The following is a 9,843-nucleotide window of genomic DNA, read 5'->3' as shown; positions in this document are numbered from 1 at the left end:
AAGAAGATGATCGAGCTCTCAGTCATCCCCATAACCTTGCTCTTCATATCGAAGTTCAAATCTTTCGTACTCGCATCCGTCGAGTCCTGATAGACAATGGTGCAGGGTTAAATATCATTTCGTTCAATGTAATCAAACAATTGGGCATGTCTGAATTTGCCATCGATCCTAAGCGCAAGATCACTATAAAGGCCTATGATGAGGTTGAAAGGCCTTCTAAAGGTCTAATTGTACTTCCAATAAGAGTTGGTCCAGTTGAGAAGAATGTCATTTTTCAAGTCTTAGACATACCACTTGTATACAACTTGTTGTTGGGATGACCATGGATTCACAATATGCAAGCAGTACCCTCTACATACCATCAGTGCATTAAGTTCCCTTTTAATGGTACTGAAGTAGTTGTCCCCAGTGACAACTCCATGTCTATCAACACATTATCTGCTGCTGAAATGCTAGTCCCACACAATCGCTCTTCTCATGAGCTAGCACCATCTTTCACAGAATGTGAACAAAAACTGAAAATGACGAGCCTTGGTATGGGTGAGTACACTTTGGACTCTATTGCTGCCTTACCAATTTCCCCTCGGTCCTATGGGAAACCAACTATTGCAAAGAAGTCTTATGCTTCTGCTATGACACTTTTTGGCACTTTTGTGCAATCTTCCATACCACTGGAAGTGGAGAAGGAAGAACAAGCCATTAGGGACTGGATCTACAGAGAAGAGGAAGACGAGGAGGTTACAATGACTACCCCTATTTCTCCCAAAAAATATGGAAAAGGCTATAAATTTCTGACATAAAAGGGCTACCAGGGCCACGGGTCCTTAACTGGTTGTAAGAACACTCTAGTTGAACATTTAAGTCACACTCAAGGTCGTGATGCTCGAGACACCGCTGGTCTAGGCTTTGGGCTAGACAATAATACACCAAACTGTGATCAAAGATTGCTCATGTCTAGTGAATCAGAGGATGATGACTCTCCCGTAATTGCTACTACTCCACAAGACGAAGACTTTGTTCGTCAAACTTCCCTCCTTTGGGGAGAAGAAATAATGACTGCTAATAATGAAGAAGCTTCTACCTCCCAACAATAGGAACAAGAAGGGTCTACTTTTGAGGACATAAATAGAGGACGAATTAGGCAGAATATTGCTCATCTCATAGAAATGGGTCAAAGTATAGATTCTCATGAGTATGAGTGGGAAAGCCTTTCTGATACATCCTACGAGCTAGGGGTGGATGTCATTCATGCCTATGCAACCCAACCTGATGTAGTCGAACGGTCTAGTATGGGGTCGGATGAGTTTGACTCACAACATGTTTTAATGGATCACGCTAGTTCTTCTAGGACTATTCCTGAGTTGGACTCTTTTGCGACATTTTCTATAGGCTCAACTTCATAGGTCACCAAAGATGACTCCTTGCATATCAATCACATTGAAAATTCTCCCTCACTCTCGCTAATTTACCCAAATCTCATAGATTGGTCTATCCAAAATCAAAGACCTGAAATATGGTCTTTCCAAAATGACTATGAGATCGCTTGTTATCTAAACACAATTGAACTTGTCATTTCTTCCACCAGCGAACCCGCGGTTAACATGACGGAATCGGATATCAAGTACCTCAGTCAAAAAATTAAAAGGAAAAATAAGCGATTAGACGGCAAAAACCACATTGTGGTGGTGTCTGACCCTCAAAAAAGTAAAAATAAAGGCGTATCTAATGGTGAAAACCTCTCTGAGGCACCTGCGGATGAGGTACTTGGTAGTCTGCCAAGCTATTTCCAGGATAGATCTTTGATTCTAGTCGAACCTACAAAGCCTATCAACTTGGGAACAGAAGAATGTCCTCAGATTATCCATGTAACTCAATCTTTGTCAAATGAAGAAAAGACACAGTTTGCTCAATTCTTTCAAGACAAGAAGGTCAACTTCGCATGGACATACTCTAACATGCCAGGGCTTGATACAGATCTCATCATGCATCACTTATCAATCTCACCAGATGTCAAGCCTGTCAAACAAAAGTTGAGAAAAATGCATCCACATGTGGCCCTACTAGTCAAGATAGAGTTAGAAAAACTATTGAACGCAAACTTCATTAGGGCCATTGATTATGCTGAGTGGATTTCCAACATTGTACCTGTCTCCAAGCATGACAAATCCATACGAGTTTGTACTAATTTTAGAGATCTCAATAAAGCGTGCCCCAAGGATGACTTTCCACTACCAAACACCGATATGATAGTGGACATGACTACGGGTTATGAGATGTACTCACTCATAGATGGATTTTCTAGGTACAACCAAATAAATATAGCTCTAGCAAACCAAGAAAAGATAGCCTTTACATGTGCATGGGGTACCTTTTGCTGGAATGTCATGCCTTTTGGGATCAAAAATGCTGGCGCTACATATCAAAGAGCAATGACAACCATCTTTCATGATATGATGCATAAAAACATGGAAGACTATGTTGATGACACATTGGCAAAATCAAAGAAATGAGACACACATCTCAAAGACCTTAGTTTGATATTGGAACGTATGGAACAATTCGAACTTAGGCTGAATCCAAAAAAATGTGCCTTTGGTGTCACTTCTGGAAAATTGCTAGGTTATATCATTTCAGCAAAAGGCATTGAGGTTGACCCTGAAAAGGTCCAAGCTATCATGGATATGCCTCCACCAAAGACTATCAGTCAGCTTAGAGGTCTGCAAGGACGACTACAATCCATAAGAATATTTATCTCTCAATTAGCTGATAAGGCTCAACCTTTCAATAAAAATATGCATAAAGGATCTACCCATATTTGGAACAGTGACTGTCAACAAAGCTTAGACCAGATCAAAGGCTACTTGGCAAAACTGCCAGTTTTGATGCCACCCATTCTGGGAAAACCTTTGATTCTGTACATCTCAGCTATGGATTCTTCTCTAGGAGCACTCTTAGCCCATAGTGATGAGACGGGTAAAGAAAGAGCCATATACTATATTAGTCAAACTTTGGTGGCTTATGAACTAAATTATACAAGTGTAGAGAAGGCATGCCTTGCTGTAGTTTTTGCCTCCCAAAAACTTCAGCATTATATGTTGGCCCATACAGTTCACTTGATTGCTAAGATAGACTGTTTGAAATATTTATTAACTAAAGCTGCACTTACTGGTCGCCTTGCTAAATGGATGATGATTCTTTCCGAATTTGACATTCAGTATGTTGAACATAAGGCAATCAAAGGACAGGCCATAGCTGACCAATTGGCTGACTTCCCACTTGAAGATGTAGCACCTATGCAAATTGAGTTTCCAGATGCCTCGATCATGAACATTACTGACAGAACATGGAAGATGTTTTTTGATGGATCCCATACATAGAATGGAGCAGGAGCAGGGGTGTTGTTTGTTTCCCCTCATGGTTATACGATCGCAAAGTCTTACAAATTATTGTTCTCATGTACAAACAATATTGCAGAGTATGAAGCATTAACAAATGGGATCAAAATGGCCCTTGAATGGCAAATAACTAAGCTACACATCTATGGGGATTCTCAACTGGTTGTGAACCAAGTGAATAATGAATATGAAACAAAGGATGACAAGTTGATCCCTTATAAAAAGTTGATAGATGCTCTAAGGAATTATTTTACCTTTGTAACATTCCAACAGATTCCTAGAGCAGAAAACAAGGCTGCTGATGCTATGGCCACCTTCACATCTATCCTCCAATTACAAGAACATGAATCGCAATTTGAGTTCCTGGTGGAAGAATTGTGCCATCCAGGCTATGATTCCTCAGATAACCAGGTGATCTACACTGTTGTGGGTCAGTATTCCTCCTGCTATGCGGCTATTTTCTCCTACCTATGTGATCAGGTTATTCTTGAAACCCTCACGCACAACCAAAAATGCCAACTCCTTCGTAATGCTTCACACTACACTTTGGTCTCTGGTGACCTGTATAGGAAGGGTCTAGACGAAACGTTGCTTAGGTGTTTAGAGCTAGAAGAGTCCGAGAAGGCACTTGCCGAAGTCCACGATGGCATTTGTGGGGCACATTCTAATGGCCTTGCACTTGCCCGAAAACTGCTTAGGACGGGTTATTACTGGCCCACCATGCAAGCTGATGCTGTGCGCTATGCAAAGTCCTGTCAGAAATGTCAGCTCCATGGCAACTTGATACATGCTCCTGGGCGAGAGTTAATCCCTTCTGTGACATATTGGCCAATTTAGCAATGGGCCTTTGACTTGGTAGGAAAGATTCATCCAAGCTCATCCAGCGGTCATAAATTCATCATCACAACAATGAAGTATTTCACTAAATGAGTTGAAGCTGTACCATTATCTGCTGCTACAGACAAACATGTTGCCCTATTTATACTGAATCACATCATTTGCCGATATGGTATCCCATCCTCTATTGTTACGGATAATGGAGGGCAGTTCAAGAATAAGGACTTAAAATAGCTATGCAAATTTTTTTGAATTAAACAACATTGGTCCTCCATTTACTATCCCCAAGGGAATGGCCAAGCTGAGGCCTCTAATAAAACACTGCTGAAAATCCTACACCGCATAGTTCACAAGTCTAGGAAAGATTGGCACTTGCAAATAAATTTGACACTTTGGGCCTATAGAACCTCTAGTCGTACTCCTATAGGGGCTACGCCCTTTTCTCTAGTCTATGGCTTTGAGGCTATTCTCCCATTAGAAGTCGAGATACCTTCTTTGCGCGTCTCCTTACATGGGTTAATAACCGATGAAGATCATAGAGCTATGCAAGTACAGGAATTAGAGACTCTGGATGAACGTCGCAAGGCTGCTTTTGATCACATGAGAGCTTATCAGAAGCACATGTCTACACAATATAGCAAGAAGGTTCACCCCCATGAGTTCCAAGTTGGTGAACTCGTGCTTAGAGAGAATCCCAAAAATTAGCAAAATCAGGAAGAGAAAGGGAAATTTGAACCTAATTGGTTGGGTCCTTACATTATCACAGCAGCATTTGGGTCTGGTGCTTACTAGTTGTCTACTTCAGAGGGTGAAGAGCTTGCAGAGCCTATCAAAATCCTACACTTGAAAAGTTCTATACTTAGAGGCTTGTTGCTCAGCTATCTTGTATATATCTATGATCATGAAAAAATCCTAAAAATCAAAAAGGTCCTCAAAAAATGATCATCTTAGTGAAAACCTAGCCATAGGCACTTTGGTGTATCAAAAAACAAAAAAAACGAAAAAAAAAGTCCTGAAAAAATCTGTCAAGTGGTGAAAACTTGGAAACAGGCGCTACTTGAAACCCTTACATCTATGTCTATCAAACTCAATCATCCACTTCGCTACACATTTCCTAGCTTGGAATTGTTTCTTCTCCTCATCTCGAGGGCATAGCTACTTAGCCTATTCAGGTATTCTTGTGCATTAGGGTTTCTTTGACAACTCACAAAACAGTGTTTCTCAACACTTCCCCCACTTTGACATCAAGTGTTTTTTTTTAAAACTTTACAGATAGTTTACCTACGGTCTTCGATGTTGCGATATTTCTCACTATCAGAATCAAGTCTTGAAGAAATGGCCAAGTGACTTGCACACACGCACTTTAACACTTAAATGATTGAGCTATGCTGATCTTTATCTACTTTGTGTGCTGTCTATGATGATTTCTTTTCCATGTGTTCCCTCCCTAATAGTCTTTCAAGGATGTCATTGACTAAAAGACTGGGGGCATGGGACATATTTTCTTGATTTCTGCTTGTGGGTATACTTTTGTTTTTCTATAGTGTTGTAAGCATTCGTGCTTGTCCTATTCAACACTTTGACTTATAAATGTATCATCCTTGACTGTTTTGCAAGACCACACTCAAGGTTTATCCTGGCGCTTATGCCTTGATACAGGTGTAATCTTGCTAAATTAAACTTAGGGAATCTAATCGCGTAGTTATCTTGACTTACATGTCTTGATGCTTAGATTGGAATTCCACATACCTATCTAATATCTATCATATTCATATCCTCATAGTTATACTAGTGATGGTTGTATGATCTCATGATGTCCCTAATAAATGCTCAATGATGAAATTAAGAGTCTAAATGTTATGCGCTTCTTGCTGGTAAACCAATTTGCATCGTAGTTTGCATTTTAGGTTCATGTCATTTTTTTCTAGTTGCACATTCCTACATGTGGGAAGAGCTCTCTCTCTTCATCTTTTTCATGGACATATCAGTTAGCTGCTTTTATCTTTCGCTTCTACTTGTCTTTTCACCTTCTTAATCTTTCGCTACATTTCTTTGCTAACTTGTCATCACAAGGGGTTAATCCAAAAAATCATCACATACGATCTATCCAAGTGTCACATTTTCACAAAAATATTTAAATCTATACCACCCATATGAGAGACCAAAAACAATACACATAAGCATATACACATACATGAGCTGAAAACAAAAACTAAAACATCACATGAAAGCTGAAACATACATTTTGAGACAAGTACAAAAGAATATCGATAAACCCAATATCTCATATATATATCAAATGTGTCATGGTACATATACAAATGTGAGATCCAAAATCTGGATATATGTCTCAAAAATACATAAGGTACAAATCAAAACACAATGTCATGTCTGACTGCCACCCTCTACAGCTGGTGCTGGCCCTGGTGGAGGAACCTGTCTCCTATCTGGTGCCTACACTGCACCCTTTAATCTGCCCGCTTGCTCTGAATAATCAGGAAGACCCTGTCCTGGTGGTACCACACTCCTATAGGCAGCATAATAGTATGCAGCTCAGGCACCATGATGCTCTGCCTCTCGCCTCGCACCATCCCGCTCTCGACGCAACTCATCTGCTCGTGCTCGCTCATCCATTAGTTGCTGATCCCGTACTGCAATGGGCACCCAAACTACCTGGAGCTAACATTGTAAGTGGACATAACACTTTTAATACATTTTATCCTTGCTGGGACTATTCTGACACTAATATGCTTAGATATCAATTTTGTATTTTGCATCAACAATTTGAAGGGGTCACCTCCAATTCTGTTGTACTCTTTGATAATATTATGGATTTGTCAATATTGTACCCCTAACTCCATTTAATTATCATGAATGAAAAACTACTATTTAGGATTTTTTGTTACTTTTAAGATTGCTTAAAATCACTTTCAACTAGGATCCAAAACCTACAAGTGATGTATAAAGTATTTAAAAAAATTATTGAAGGGATAAAGCTATTGGCACTCTCTAATTGTCTATCTCTCTTAATTTGAGATATCATGTTACATATAGCACACCTCCTCATGATGTTTGGACAACCATGGTGGGACTATTTGCAAAGCTAGATAAAATAAGAAAATCTAAGTTAAAGAATGAAATAATAAGTTCAAATCCTAGCCATTTTAGCAATGTTTAAGACTTTTTTCATTGCAAAGCACTCCCCTTACTAACCCAAACACGTACAACACAATTGAGAAATTAGTACAAATTTTCAAGACACTAACAACTACAAAAACAAAAACACTTTCTATTATCTTCAATAAAATGGCATTAGACTATTCATCAAATAACATGCTACATCTACATGGGCATTTTTATTAAAATAATTTGTAAGGTAGATCCACCATATGTGTTGTTGGTAAACAATTTTGTCTTTCAAAAAATAAATGCAAATAATGAATCAAAATGCCCAAATGAAGACACAAATTCTACCAACAGCTAGATAGATTATCATTGCATTGATAAGCTTCCTCTAAATTGAGAGATACAACTCCCTCTTAGAAGATATTAAATGAATTAAATATCTAGATATACCTTTAATGTGAAGGCACTAAGGCATGTAAACACTCACCCATAACCATGGAATGAGTGCTATTATTTAATTTACAAACTAAAAACAAGAGGGTGAACAAATAACCATAAGATTACCTACTCAAACTTCTACTTTACAGAGGAAATAAGTGGAGTTGAACATATTATTCAGCAAAATATGATTACATGAACCACAAGATTAAGTACAGCACATGTTTGATACAAAATGGAAGATTATATCTAGAAATGTGAAGAAGAGAACCTCATGATAACTCCCAATCAAGAAAAATAAATATACAACTCACATGACCTATGATATGAATTCATTCCTATTTCTAGATATAACAAAACAACCACAAGACTATTATGTGTCTTCCCTTTGCAATCAAGAATGTAGAAAACATAAAATAAAATCTCGTATATTCCCTTGTTACAATCAAGATACTATTCTTCCCCTCATCCTCCTGCAGCTACAAAACTCCCAAAATTGAAAAAGAAGAACCCCTCCAGTGATGAGAAATTGTAAATAACTAGTTTTTCTCACATCTGCCTCCCAATGACTATTTAGTTGTCAAAAGTGATTCTTGGTAACCTAACACATTGCTTTAAAAATTTCTAAAGCTTCTTATTTTTTAAAATCTTATTGAATTTTTTAATGGATCTTTATAATGTTTCTACTTAAATATAAATATTATAAGTGGCATTTTATAACAATTCCCTTCATTAGACATTCGCTTTATTCATCTTCATGAGACACTCTGAGTACCATGTCTTTCTCATGTCTACCGTGATTTGAAACCTGAAATTGGAAGGCTCTAGATGCATTGGTGTCAATATCTTCTATGTCATGTTCTTCACTATAATTCACTTTGATAATTTCCACTATGCTCTAATTATGGATATTGTGATCGGTAATCAACACATCTCAAGTGCCCACTATGTCGACTTGGCATATGAGCTATGAATACATCAACATTTTGTTAAACATTCATCTATCACCTCCAATACTTTGAGCATGCAACTGTAAGAGATTTTGTAGATGTCATTACAAATCATAGATTTGTTGAAAATAATCATTCAATTGTGTATTGTCATTGATGTTTACATAAATGTTTGTATTAACCGAGAAATGTAGATTTTGCAATGTTAACCTTGTATATCTTAGTATTAATTGAGCAGTTGGGTGATCAAGAGTTTCCAGCATTAACCAAGCAGTTGGTTAATAAAAGGATTCCTGCTTGCAGTATTGACTGAGTGGTTGGGCAATGAGAAGTCACAGTGTCAACCAAGTGTTTAGTCCTACTGTTGGCCAAGTGGCATCTGAATGAAATTGTCAAATATTTTATTAATGGAGGCTGACTATGTGGATTTTTAGTGATGTTTTGAAAGGGTATTCAAGATGGCCTTTCCTAGCTTGTGATATCTAAGAAAGGTTAAGTTGAGAGGACAAAATGTAACAAGCAGAATAAGAAAATGATGGATATGTGAGCAAAGGAAAAAAGGCAGAGCAAGATAGTATGAAAGATAAGTTGCAAAGAAACATCTAATCATGAAGGATCTAGAGGTCAAGCCAGAATAGAGATCTAAATCTGCAAAGGAAGTTGCTTCACAAATTAGGTCAAATTATTGTTGCTTTCTAACCATTGTAACAGTAAAGAAATATCTTAACAGAGTTGACTTAATAGTCATTTGTAAATCCTCTAACAAGGTGACATTTCATGATTGAAGTTTTTGAAGACCTCTAACCAGGCCACTCCTAATAGGGTAATCTAAATAATCTAAAGGCGTCATACTTAACAGTATGTTTTGTAACCTTTAATAGGTTGGCTCCTAACAGTGCTCACTCCTGAAGAGTGAAGATTATTGTGACTAGTTGCAAGGTGGTTTTTCCCAAATTCGGTTTCCATGTTAAATCTTGGTGTCATCTATGTTCATGTTATTTTCTTATGCTTTATGTTTTTGCAACTAAGTTACTAGAGATTAAAACTAATTAATAATCTTAAGATTTCTTTGTTAACCAAGTGACAGTAAAATTCTA

The 9,843-nt window shown here is 37.8% G+C and overlaps 1 pseudogene; it reads left to right on the top strand.

Annotated features, from left to right (window-relative positions):
* Positions 1–6,619: 6,619 nt before the first annotated feature.
* LOC149575966 (U3 snoRNP-associated protein-like EMB2271) overlaps positions 6,620–9,843 on the top strand; it is a 102,997-nt pseudogene continuing 99,773 nt past the window's right edge.

This window comes from Cupressus sempervirens, chromosome 1 (assembly GCF_028749045.1).
Source record: "Cupressus sempervirens isolate cs-2001-9-10 chromosome 1, ASM2874904v1, whole genome shotgun sequence".
NCBI lineage: Eukaryota > Viridiplantae > Streptophyta > Pinopsida > Cupressales > Cupressaceae > Cupressus > Cupressus sempervirens.
Note: the sequence above shows the minus strand (reverse complement) of the source record. Positions and strands in the feature narration are given on the sequence as shown.